This window comes from Grampus griseus, assembly GCF_964374135.1.
Source record: "Grampus griseus genome assembly, chromosome: 4".
In the NCBI taxonomy this organism is placed as follows: Eukaryota; Metazoa; Chordata; class Mammalia; order Artiodactyla; family Delphinidae; genus Grampus; species Grampus griseus.
This window is the reverse complement of record NC_138997.1, coordinates 76599917-76613765: the sequence shown is the minus strand read 5'-3', so window position 1 is coordinate 76613765 and position 13849 is coordinate 76599917. Positions and strand designations below refer to the sequence as shown.

General features: G+C 34.6%; 1 protein-coding gene across 1 annotated transcript in view; it reads right to left on the bottom strand.

Moving 5' to 3' along the window:
• The window catches only part of KCTD8 (potassium channel tetramerization domain containing 8), a gene marked incomplete at both ends in the record, with an annotated part of 255251 nt that overhangs the window by 129601 nt on the left and 111801 nt on the right, over positions 1–13849 (bottom strand). The window lies entirely within an intron of this gene.

Genomic DNA, 13849 nt, shown 5'->3' with positions numbered 1-13849 from the left:
GTGGCGCAATGGTTGAGATTCCGCCTGCCGATGCAGGGGACGCGGGTTCGTGCCCCGGTCCGGGAGGATCCCACGTGCCGCGGAGTGGCTGGTCCTGTGGGCCATGGCCACTGAGCCTGCGCATCCGGAGCCTGTGCTCCGCAACGGGAGAGGCCACAACAGTGAGAGGCCTGCATACAGCAAAAAAAAAAAAAAAAAAAAGAAAGCTGGAGTAGCAATTCTCCTATCACACAAAATAGACTTTAAAATAAAGACTGTTACAAGAGACAAAGAAGGACACTACATAACGATCAAGGGATCAATCCAAGAAGAATATACAATAATTGTAAATATTTATGCCCCCAACATAGAAGCACTTTAACACATAGGGCAAATGCTAACAGCCATAAAAGGAGAAATTGACAGTAACATAATAATATTAGGGGATTTTAACACCCCACTTTCACCAATGGACAGATCAACCAAAATGAAAATAAATAAGGAAACACAAGCTTTAAATGACACAGTAAACAAGATGGACTTAATTGATATTTATAGGACATTCCATCCAAAAACAACAGAATACACTTTCTTCTCAAGTGCTCATGGAACATTCTCCAGGATAGATCATATCTTGGGCCATAAATCAAGGCTTGGTAAATTTAAGAAAATTGAAATTGTATCAAGTATCTTCTCTGACAACAATGCTATGAGACTAGATATCAATTACAGGAAAAAATCTGTAAAAAATACAAACACATGGAGGCTAAATAATACACTACTAAATAACCAAAATATCACTGAAGAAATGAAAGAGTAAATCAAAAAATACATAGAAACCAATGACAATGAAAACACAGCGACCTAAAACCTATGGGATGCAGCAAAAGGGAGTTCTAAGAGGGAAGTTTATAACAATACAATCCTACCTCCATAAACAAGAAACATCTCAAATAAGCAACTTAACCTTACACCTAAAGCAATTAGAGAAAGAAGAACAAAAAAAACCCAAAGTTAACAGAAGGAAAGAAATTATAAAGATCAGATCAGAAATAAACGAAAAAGAAATGAAGGAAACAATAGCAAAGATCAATAAAACTAAAAGCTGGTTCTTTGAGAAGATAAAATTGATAAACCACTACCAGACTCATCAAGAAAAAAAGGGAGAAGACTCAAATGAATAGAATTAGAAATGAAAAAGGAGAAGTAACAACTGACACTGCAGAAGTACAAAGAATCATGAGGGATTACTACAAGCAACTATATGCCAATAAAATGGAAAACCTGGAAAACTAGACAAATTCTTAGAAAAGCACAACCTTCTGAGACTGAACCAGGAAAAAACAAAATATAAACAGACCAACCACAAGCACTGAAAATGAGATTGTGATTAAAAATTTTCCAACAAACAAGAGGCCAGGACCAGATGGCTTAACAGGCAAATTCTATCAAACATTTAGAGAAGAGCTAACACCTATCCTGCTCAAACTCTTCCAAAATATAGCAGAGGGAGGAACACTCCCAAACTCATTCTATGAGGCCACCACCACCCTGATACAAAAACCAGACAAAGATGTCACAAAAAAAGAAAACTACAGACCAATATGACTGATGAAATACATGCAAGAATCCTCAATAAAATACTAGCAAACAGAATCCAACAGCACATTAAAAGGATCATACAATCATGATCAAGTGGAGTTTATCCCAGGAATGCAAGGATTCTTCAATATATGCAAATCAATCAATGTGATACACCATATTAACAAACTGAGGGAGAAAAACTACATGATCATCTCAACAGATGCAGAAAAAGCTTTCAACAAAATTCAAAACCCATTTATGACAAAAACTCTCCAGAAAGTAGGCATAGAGGGAACTTACCTCAACATAATAAAGACCATATATGACAATCCCACAGTAAACATCATTCTCAATGGTGAAAATCTGAAACCATTTCCTCTAAGATCAGGAGCAAGACAAGATTGTCCACTCTCACCACTATTATTCAACACAGTTTTGGAAGTTTTAGCCACAGCAATCAGAAAAGAAAAGGAAATAAAAGGAATCCAAATGGGAAAAGAAGAAGTAAAGCTGTCACTGTTTGCAGATGACATGATACTATACATAGAATATCCTAAAGATGCTACCAGAAAACTACTACAGTTAACCAATGAATGGGGTAAAGTAGCAGGGTACAAAATTAATGCACAGAAATCTCTTGCATTCCCATACACTAATGAGGAAAAATCTGAAAGAGAAATTAAAGAAACACTTCCATTTACCATTGCAACAAAAAGAATAAAATACCTAGGAATAAACCTACCTAAGGGGGAAAAAGACCTGTAAGCAGCAAACTAAAAGACACTGATGGAAGAAATTAAAGATGATACAAACAGATGGAGAGATATACCATGTTCTTGGATTGGAAGAATCAACATTGTGAAAATGACTATACTACCCAAAGCAATCTACAGTTTCAATGCAATCCCTATCAAACTACCAATGGCATTTTTCACAGAACTAGAACAAAAAAATTTCACAATATGTATGGAAAAACAAAAAACCCCGAATAGCCAAAGCAATCTTGAGAAAGAAAAACAGAGCTGGAGGAATCAGGCTCCCTCACTTCAGACTATATTACAAAGCTATAGTAATCAAGACAGTATGGTACTGGCACAAAAACAGAACTATAGATCAATGGAACAGGATAGAAAGCCCAGAGATAAACCACGCACATATGGTCACCTTATCTTTGATAAAGGAGGCAAGAATATACATTGGAGAAAAGGTAGCCTCTTCAATAAGTGGTGCTGGGAAAACTAGACAGCTACATGTAAAAGAATGAAATTAGAACACTTCCTAACATCATACACAAAAATAAACTCAAAATGGATTAAAGACATAAATGCAAGGCCAGACACTATAAAACCCTTAGAGAAAAACCTAGGAAGAACACTCTTTGAGAAAAATCACAACAAGATCGTCTTTGACCCATCTCCTAGAGAAATGGAAATAAAAATAAAAGTAAACAAATAGGACCTAATGAAACCTAAAAGCTTTTGCATAGCAAAGGAAACCATAAACAAGACAAAAAGACAACCCTCAGAATGGGAGAAAATATTTGCAAATGAAGCAACTGAGAAAGGATTAATCTCCAAAATATACAAGCAGCTCATGCAGCTCAATATCAAAAAAAAAACAAACAACCCAATCCAAAAATGGGCAGAAGACCTAAATAGACAATCCTCCAAAGAAGATACACAGATTGCCAACAAACACATGAAAGGATGCTAAACATCACTAATCATTAGATAAATGCAAATCAAAACTACAATGAGGTATCATGTCACACCCATCAGAATGGCCGTCATCAAAAAATCTACAAACAATAAATGCTGGAGAGGTGTGGAGAAAATGGAACCCTCTTGCACTGTTGGTGGGAATGTAAATTGATACAGCCACTATGGAGAACAGTATGGAAGTTCCTTAAAAGACTAAAAATAGAACTACCATGTGACCCAGCAATACCACTACTGGGCATATACCCTGAGAAAACCATAATTCAAAAAGAGTCATGTACCACAATGTTCATTGCAGCACTATTTACAATAGCTTGGACATGGAAGCAACATAAGTGTCCTTTGATCAATGAATGGACAAAGAATATGTGGCACATATATACAATGGAATATTACTCAGCCATAAAAAGAAATGAAATTGTTATTTGTAGTGAGGTCGATGGACCTAGAGTCTGTCATACAGAGTGAAGTAAGTCAGAAAGAGAAAAAGAAATATGCTAACACATATACATGGAATCTAAATAAGAAAAAAAATGTTTCTGATGAACCTAGGGGCAGGACAGGAATAAAGATGCAGACGTAGAGAATGGACTTGAGGACTTGGGGAGGGGGAAGGGTAAGCTGGGATGAAGTGAGAGAGTAGCATTGACATATATACACTACCAAACGTAAAATAGATAGCTAGTGGGAAGCAGCCGCATGGCACAGGGAGATCAGCTTTGTGCTTTGTGACCACCTAGAGGGGTGGGATAGGGAGGATGGGAGGGAGATGCAAGAGGGAGGGGATATGAGGATATCTGTAGACATATAGCTGATTCACTTTTTTATACAGCAGAAACTGACACAACATTGTAAAGCAATTATACCCCAATAAAGATTAGAAAATATTATATGTCCACTCTGCATATCAAAAGAAACTTAAAAACTTAAAATAAATGGTACATAAATCTCTAAATAAGAAGTGTTTTTATCTTTAAAAAGGATTGAAGAAATGATAATTGAAAACCAATTCAATAAAATGACAAAAGGGAAAATATTTAGAGTAATGATGCCAAAATATGAATTAATTTAGGAAAGGATCTGAACTAAAATGTCATAAAGAAGAAACACACATAAGAAATACAAACTTCTAAAATGTTCAATATAACTAATAATAAATTATAAAGGAAAGCAAATTACAGATTAATTAATCTAACTTTAATGAACTAATCAGAGGGATTTTTTAAAGTATACATTTTGAATAGGATTTTTAGTGCAAGGAAACGCAGAGAAGATGGTTAAGCAAATAATTCTTACTTATAATATAAAAATCTCTCTTCATAAGACCTTAAATACTCACAAGAAAACAAAGCAGAGAAATAGCTATCTGAGGCCTTTTTTGAATAAGGAAGCACATTCTGAATTTAAATGAGGAAAAATGGGATTTTTTCCTATTTTTAACTCCCTTGCATGGCAGGGAAATTTAGATTTTGAAGGCAAGGAAACAGGTTAGAATCTTGAATCTATAGTTTAAATGCTGGGTAACATTGAACCTCATTGACTTTATCTCCAAAAGGGAGATATTACCTGCCCAATTTACCTAGCGGGATTGTTTTAAGACCAAGTATAATGTAGAAATGTATAGCTAACAAAGTGATTACTAGTTGTGATACAGTCTTCTTTAAAATTTTCAAAGGTTACTTTTTTTAAATTTGAAGTATATTTACTATAATTCATGTTTTATTTATTGAGGAAAGAAGAAACACAACCTATCAATACATACACAAGAAGAGCTTTGGGGATTCATGTTGGGTGTATAGAGGAAAGATCCCTCAAATTGCAAAAGGAATTTTAAAGGTTGTATTAATGATTATTCCAGAGTGTTTAGGATCCCTAACAAAATACCCAAACATTTAAGAACAAGAGAAAAAACTGTTTTAAATGTACCAGTATTTCAGTCAGGGTGAAAACTGGATCAACTCAAAGAGTATGTGTGTGTATGAATCATTTTACCCAAATCTACAGAAAGAGAAAAAAAGATTAAGTAGCTATAATAAGATCACACACACACAAATCAAATGCTTTGGCATTCTTTACACATATGTCTTCCTTCTTATTTTGTTAGTTCAATCCCATATCTGTTCTTTTTTCTCCCCCACCTCTCACTACACAGTAAGAACCGCTCAGCCAACATTTGATATAACAAAGGTCAGAAAATTATTGGTTCCTCTAATGCCTCTAAAGGGCATCAATTAGCACTTCGAATTGTAATGGATATTAAAAAGCAAAGTCTATCATCTTTGAGGTGCTATGCCTTATATGTGGGTCCTGAACTAACAGAGATTTCATAAAGAATTTCTTAGAATCTGTGGTAGGATGAATAATACTTCTCCCCCTGCAAAAAGATTTAAAAAAAGAAAAGTCCTAGACCCACCTAACCCCCAGATCCTGTGGCTATGCTACCTTCAATGAGAACAAGGGACTCTGCTAATAATGATAGGTTTAAGGGCCTAGAGTTGTGGAGATGATGCTGGATTATCTGGGTGGGCCCAATCTAATCAAATGGGTTCTTAAAGTTGAAGACAGTAGGAGAGTGGATCAGAAAGACCCAATGTGAGGACTCAGTCTACTGTTGCAGGCCTTAAACATTGAGAAAGGGGGCTACAAGCCAATGAATGCCAGCAGTCTCTAGAAGCTGGAAATGGCCCTCAGTTTACAGCCAAAGAGAAAATGAGGTCCTTGGTTCTACAACCATAAGAAACTTAATTCTGCCAAAAACCCAAAGGAGCAATAAATGGATTCTCCTTTAGAGCCACCAGAAAGGACTGCAGGCCTGCCAACACCTTGATTTTAGCTCTGTGAAACCCTTACTGAGCTTCTGATCTGTGGGCCTGTAATATATTTATGTTGTCTAAGCCACTAAATCTGTGATAATTTGTTATGGCAACAATAGAAAACTAATACAGAATCATATACTCAGAGAAAATGTTAAAAGTCATTTGGAAGAAAAAAGGACAATTGTAAAATACTTATGTTCTGTCAAATACTATCAGAGCACTAACTGATCATAAAGCATTTATACTAATTATTTACTAAGTATCATCAAATAATATAATCTAAAAAATATAATTACCACTACTACTAACAATAACTTATGTACACAGAATGTGAAGTGTTATCCTAAATACGTGACTAATATTATCTTACTTAACCCTCAGAAAGCCCTTATGGTAGATTTGATTTTTATCCCTATCTTACAGATAAACAAACTGAGGCTTAGAGAAATAAAGTAAATTCCCTAAAGTCACTCAGATAGTAAAAGGGAGAGATGAAACTCAAACCCTAATCTCTGGTAACAAACCTTGTGATTTTAATACTATGATAAATGTTATATATTACCCATTAATGTAGTTGGCAAATTTGGCTTTGTGTCATTTGCATGTTTTGGAGGATCTCTGCTCCAACTATTTTACTGTATTTCTCAAAGACCCAGAACCAGAACTTTCACAGAATAATTAATACCCTCTAAAGTTTGCAAAATATAGCAGCATATGAATTTTTTTAATAAATAAAAATATCACAAAACACTTCAAACATTGACATTTACAAATAAGAATGAAACGATACAAATAAGAAGTCAAATTAAAAATAAATATTCTTCAATTTCTTATAAAAATATTTTTGAGAGCAAGCTATGTGTCACCCACTCTTATAGGTAACTGTGCATATTGCCCAGGTGTTTATCCAAAAGAAATGAAAATTTATATTAACAAAGCAATCTGTACATGAATATCTATAGTCTGCTTATTCATAACCACCAAAAGTTGTTAATAGCCCTACTGTATTTTACCCAAGGGATGACTAAACAAACTCTGATAGTACTCAGCAATAAAAAGGAAGGAGCTATCAATACATACAACAGTATGACTCTCAGATGCATTTTTCAAAGTGAAAGAGTCAGACTCAAAAGGCTATATACTATATATTTCATTTATATCATATTCTGAAAAATTCAGCACTACAGCAATAGAGAACAGATCAATGCTTAACTGGGGATGGGTGTGGGAGGAATGGTTGTTTATAAAGGGAGTTAATAGAGCATTCTATATATGTTCTATATGTTGATTATGGTGATAGACACAATTCCATTCTTTTTTAAAACCTACATAACTGTAAACCAAAAAGAATAAGTTTTACTATGTAAATTAAAAATATATAAAAAGGCAATGTTTACAAAACAGAAATAGAGTCACAGATGTAAAAAAATAAACTTATGGATACGGGGGGAAAGGGGGTGGGAAGGATAAATTGGGAGATTGGGATTGACACATACACACTACTATATATAAAATACATAACTAATAAGGACCTACTGTATGGCACAGGGAACCCTACTCAATACTCTGTAATGACGTATATGGGAAAAGAATCTAAAAAAGAGTGGATATATGTATAACTGTTTCACTTTGCTGTACAGCAGAAGCTAACACAACATGGTAAATCAACTGTACTCCAATAAAAAAAAATTGTTTAAAGTGAAAAAAAAAAAGCCAACAGAGTATATATTATGGAATGCTGAAAGCTACTCAGGAGACCACAGGATTGAAGGGTCAGAGATACAAAAATCAAATGACACAAGTAGGAAAAAACCCCAGCAAAATAGGCTTACAAACAACTATATCAATCATTACATTAATCATAAACTTATTAATACTTTAATTAAAAGGAACAATTATCAGGGTGGATAAAAAACCAAAAACTAAGTATATGCTATCTTTATCACATATTAAACGTAAACACGTAGATGGCTTAAAAGTAGGTAGATGGCCAAAGATACAGCTTGATAACACTAATCCTTGGAAAATTGTAGTGGTTTATCAGAAAAAGTAATCTCCAGTTAAGGAGTACCAGCGAAAATAAACAGATATGACCATTATTATTTATTTTTTTTTTTTAGCTTTGTGAACACCTAGAAGGGTGGGATAGGGAGGGTAGGAGGGAGGGAGATGCAAGAGGGAAGAGATATGGAGATATATGTATATGTATAACTGACTCAATTTGTTATAAAGCAGAAACTAACACACCATTGTAAAACAATTATACGCCAATAAAGATGTTAAAAAAAAAGAAAGAAAAGAAACAGATATAATTCAAATGATAAAAGGATCAATTCATCAGGAAGATGAAATTCCAAATACATATGCACCTAAAAATGGAGCTTCAAAATACATAAAACAAAATGATACAACTGAAGTGAGAAATAGTTCCACAATTATAGTTGAAGGATGTAAGCCTCCTTGCTCAGTAACTGATAAAACAAGGAGGCAAAAAATCCACAAGGATATATAAGATTTTAAAAACACCATCAATCAACTTAAAATAACTGACAATTTAGAACATTACAACAAAATACTGAGAGGGAGCATATTCCAAGAGAGACCAGTACTTTGAAAGAATTTAAATCACATAAAATAGAGGGCTCTGATCACAGTATTAAATTAAAAACAAATAACAAATATATTTCAGATAATTGCCAAATACTTGGAAATTAAACATCCAATAATTGTCTCATAATTGCCTGATGAAATATTTGTACAAAATATAAAAGCATTTTTCAAATAAATAAAAGACAAAATCTAATGGAAAAACAACTTGAAAAGACACTTCAAAAGTAAAACACACAGACGGTCAATAATTACGTAAAGGGTGTTCAATATCATTAGTCATCAAGGAAATATAAAATAAACCACAGGATACCACACAAACTCACTAAACTAGCTAAATTTAAAGACTGACAGCACCAAAAATTTTGAAAGGACATCGAGAAACTGGAGCTCTCTGTATTGCTGATGAGAGTGAAAATGGTACAGCCACTTTGGAAACTTGTTTTGCACTTTTATAAAATTAAATAACTCAGCATTTGATACAATAATTCTACTTCTAGATTTACAAAAGTGAAATAAAATATGTCTGCATAAAGAAATATATAAGAATGTTAGCAACTTTATTCATAACAAGCAAAAGTTGGAGGCAACCTAAAGGTCCACCTAAAGATCGATGTATTAAAAAATTGTGGCAGGGCTTTCCTGGTGGCGCAGTGGTTAAGAATCCACTTGCCAACACAGGGGACACAGGTTCAAGCCCTAGGTCCAGGAAGATCCCACATGCCGCAGAGCAAGTAAGCCCATGCGCTGCAACTACTGAGCCTGCGCTCTAGAGCCCATGAGCCACAACTACTGAGCCCACGTGCTGCAACTACTGAAGCCCGTGTGCCTAGAGCCCGTGCTCCACAACAAGAGAGGCCACCGCAACGAGGAGCCTGCGCACCGCAACGAAGAGTAGCCCCCACTTGCCACAACCAGAGAAAGCCCATGCACAGCAACAAAGACCCAATGCAGCCAAAATAAATAAATTTCTTAAAAAAACAAAAATTGTGGCATATTCAAGCAATGGAATACTATTCAGCAATAAAAGAACTGAACTCCAGCAAGTTATTCTATGGGTACAAACAAATGATTCTAAAGCTTATCAAAAGAGACAAAAGACACAGAATATCCAATAAAATATTGAAAGAGAAGAAAACGTTGGATGACTGAAACTACCCAACTTCAAGATTACTATAAAGCTACAGCAATCAAGAATGTGGTAATGGCAAAGAATAGACAAATAGATCAACATTATTCCCTTCTTACTTGTTTCTGTGTTCTTTCATTGAGTTCCAAGAAAAAATTTCACTGTCTTTCCTATATCTTTTAGGACACACTGTAATTGAAACTACTTCAGCATGTTTCTCAGGTCTGGATAGTTTAGACAGTTTCTACTTTCTTTACTTTATGTTTTATTCATTTCCAGTAATTCAGGATTTAGTTTGAGAATATTTTATTAAGTACTAAGAACAATAAATTAGCCTTTAATTTCTAATTTGCAATAGAAATTATTTTTAACATTCAAAAACCCCTATTTTTACTATAAAGAATTTTCATGAATATTAAATGCAAAAGACAAATGAATATCAGATATATTCAAACATAGTAAAGCAAACTGGAAATTTTCTCAAACATGCTCTTGGCAGATTAGAATAAAACGCCCTAAGGAAATGGTTTCAAAAGTACTCTGGTTAGATTTATACAAAGTGAAATAAAGAACTAACAATTAAATGATAAATTCTAGAGGTATATTCAAACAATATGGATAGTTTAAACAAAAACATACCATTGGTCCTAGCTATCTAAGTGACCACTTATATACCCCTAATTTACCATATAGTGTTCACAAAACATTAAATTAGAGACCTAGCATCATCACAATCAGTTTAATTTACTATAAGAAATAGAAAATTTTATGTATTTAGTGTACATACTGATCAAGTTTTCACCTTTATATTATGCCCGAAACACAAGCATACTCTCCTATGGTCAAAAGGGTTTCATGTTTTTTGCTTGTTTGGTTTTGGTTTGGGGTTTTGTTGTTTGTTTGCTTCTTTCTTATCACCACAACTAGACTAGACTCTATTCTCAAGTACCAGATTCTCCACAAAGCAGAGGACTGGGGAGAAAACACACTATGTGTTACTAAAATTAAAACTGATTTATATGTTACCTAGATAAAAAACAAAACAGACTTTTTAGCAATTGTGTATCATGAGTAAACTTTCAAAAATACATTCAAAAGGCTGAATACTGGGAGCCAAGACAAAGACAATGAAAGAAATATAAGAATAATTAGAGATGCTTATATCCTACTAAGTGGAGATGTCAATCAAGTTGAGGAGCTCATAAACTATGTGACAGTGCTTTAATATTAACACTTTGCTACCATATTAAAGAAAAGTTATGAACATTAGCTAGATCTGCATTTGAATAGCTGAGCAGAATCAGATCTCGATAAGACCCCACTTGAGAATTCTATGGTAGCTTGCAAGCTCTTTTTCAAATGATTATATACACATTTATATACCTCAAAGACTTGGTTTTGTCAAAATGGCTTTAGGATTGCAATATCATTCTGTCCAGGGTCTTAACTGACACCTGTAACCAGAAGCTCTGGTCCTCATTCCAAAGATACTTACTGAGGAGGTGTCAGAGCAAACTACAAGAATGGGCAAATTTTATATCCCTACATCCATTACATTCTGTAGCCATTTTAAATTCCAACTCCCAAACCTCCTTGTGGTGCTAATAAAAGTGACAAATTCAACCAGTCACACACTTTCTCTATATCTTAGGCCCAGCCACTAACTGATTTCATCAGCTTCCTACTGGCGGCTTGTTAGTCACCCAGAGTAACTATATCACATGATTGAACTAATTAATAAACAAGTGACCAGAGGTCATTTTTAGTGATAGACCTCAAGTTCCAGAGAGAGAATGAAAATATGTCAAACCAAAAATGTATACAGATACAAATGTCACACCACCTCCTGGCTGCATGAAATAAACAGGATAGTGGAACACAAATGACTGTGTAGGAGTGGCACAAAAAGAAACCTGTAATGCTGGCCAGCCCTCCTTAGTTCTCCAAGTCACCATAAACCGGGACTCTCATTGAGCTTGTGCTCTTCTTAACAAAATATACAACCTTTTAATTAAAAGAAAGAGACCTCTTCACGTTTAGTAGGAGGGATTGGGATTGTAACCTTGGTTTTATAAACACAAAAAGCGAAGAACATATTTGAAGGGAAAGAACAAGATTACTAAAACCTGGACTGAATCTCTCATGAGTTCAGCAGGAAATGGGGAAATAAAACCAGTGTACCAAATTGCTCTCTAGGGTTCTTCAGATTTATATTCCTCAGAACACATTATCTAGGATGATTCTATAGCCCACAACATTAAATACAGCAATGTTGTGATTGGGGATGTCCAAGTGGAGGCTGCTGCTCAAATGCTGTGAATAAAGATGTAGTTCTAGCTCTTCTTAAAGTGAACATAATGTCAACCAGTGGAAATGAGCAATTGTTCATATTATTTTAAAGATTCAATCAAACCTTATTAAACATGGTAACATCATCATTAGGTACATCTAATGAAGGAAGGGCCATGTAAATTCCTCTGATCAAGGCCCATAACAATCATGGCTGGAACAAAGGCTTTGGACCATGGATGGCTCAGGCCAGTTCTTCAATATCACCAATGGCAGCATGAAGCAGAGAGGATGGCAAGTGACTCAGCTTTTTCTCAGTGCTAATTGGTGGCAACTAAAGCACTAGGATCAGAAGGCACTCCTGAAGACAACAGCAGAAGGCTACTGGCCAGTGGAGACTTTCTAACCTCCATCTTCAAGATCTGATCCTGGAGAAATCTCTTTGTTTGCTCCTATTAATTCCCCAATGTTTAATGCAGTATTCCTGAGCTTTTTCAACTAAGCATGCTTAGTTAGCACTAAAATCCTTAGGAAATGACTAATAAGTAAGATATTTTATGTCCCAATTTTTGTATTTGTCCTTAGTAGAATTAATGAGAAAATTATATTAGATAAAAATACATCAGCATTATCAACACTCCGACATTCATGATCAACAAAAGAACTTTATATAAAACTCTTCAGATATATGATTTTTAAAATTAGTTTTAAATATAATAATATTATGTGTATAAGCCAGAATCATGCTAATGGTAATGCAGGCAACCACATATTTCTCCTGGTACCAGTAAAGAAATAATTAGATCAATACTTTTATTAAAAAAAAAAGCCATTATTATCCCTGTAGGGCATAATCTTGGCCTTTCACTTAAGATGACAAGTTTCCTTCATGATAAATAATGTAATCTTAATATCACAGTTGGAGAACTGTTCTCTGAATACCCACAGCAGGTACAGGAATTACAGCCCAATTTTACTTGGAAATACACCACTTCTTCCTAATGAGTATGTCTAGATTCAAACAAAGTAGAAGGACAGAGTTAAGACCATAATTAAAGTGATTGTATTTCATTAAGAAGCACACAACTTTGCATAATAAAGACTGTAGGTCAGCTGTGAAAATGACTAAAGAAAATGACACAGGAAAGCCATTATTCAAAGCCCTATTTTTCTCCTTCCCTTTTCTTAACATAGTTTTAACTAACTGCAATAATGCAGATGACATGTGTAACACCAATCTGAAAGACACACTCTAGAAAATAAAGGTGTAAACCAACTAAGTAGATATTATGTTTACTTCCATTTGCTTCAACCAGAGTGGAAAATGAATGCAAACTAGGTAGAACCACGAAGACAAATGCCAATGAAATGTGCGAGTGTGTATCTTCAAAGTTTATTCTTACGATCAATAGTATTCATTCTAATAATGAATATGTGTGTCTTAACAACAGTTGATTATGATTCTTATATCAATTCCTTATCAAAAATACTTATAAAAAATATCTATTGCTTCACTGGGGAAGTGGTATTTCCTTAGGGTTAAGTTCTAGACCTAAGGTTCTAGGAGATTAGTGACCCCTCTTTGTCCTTGTTGCTTACAGACATTTATGCTCACATTGAAGAACAGAGTCACATTTCAGAAACAAAAACCAGGTAACATGACCTTTCTGCTGTGCTGACCCTCCTTGACAGTTTGGCAGTGTTTATGGTATTGATTCCCTTGTCCT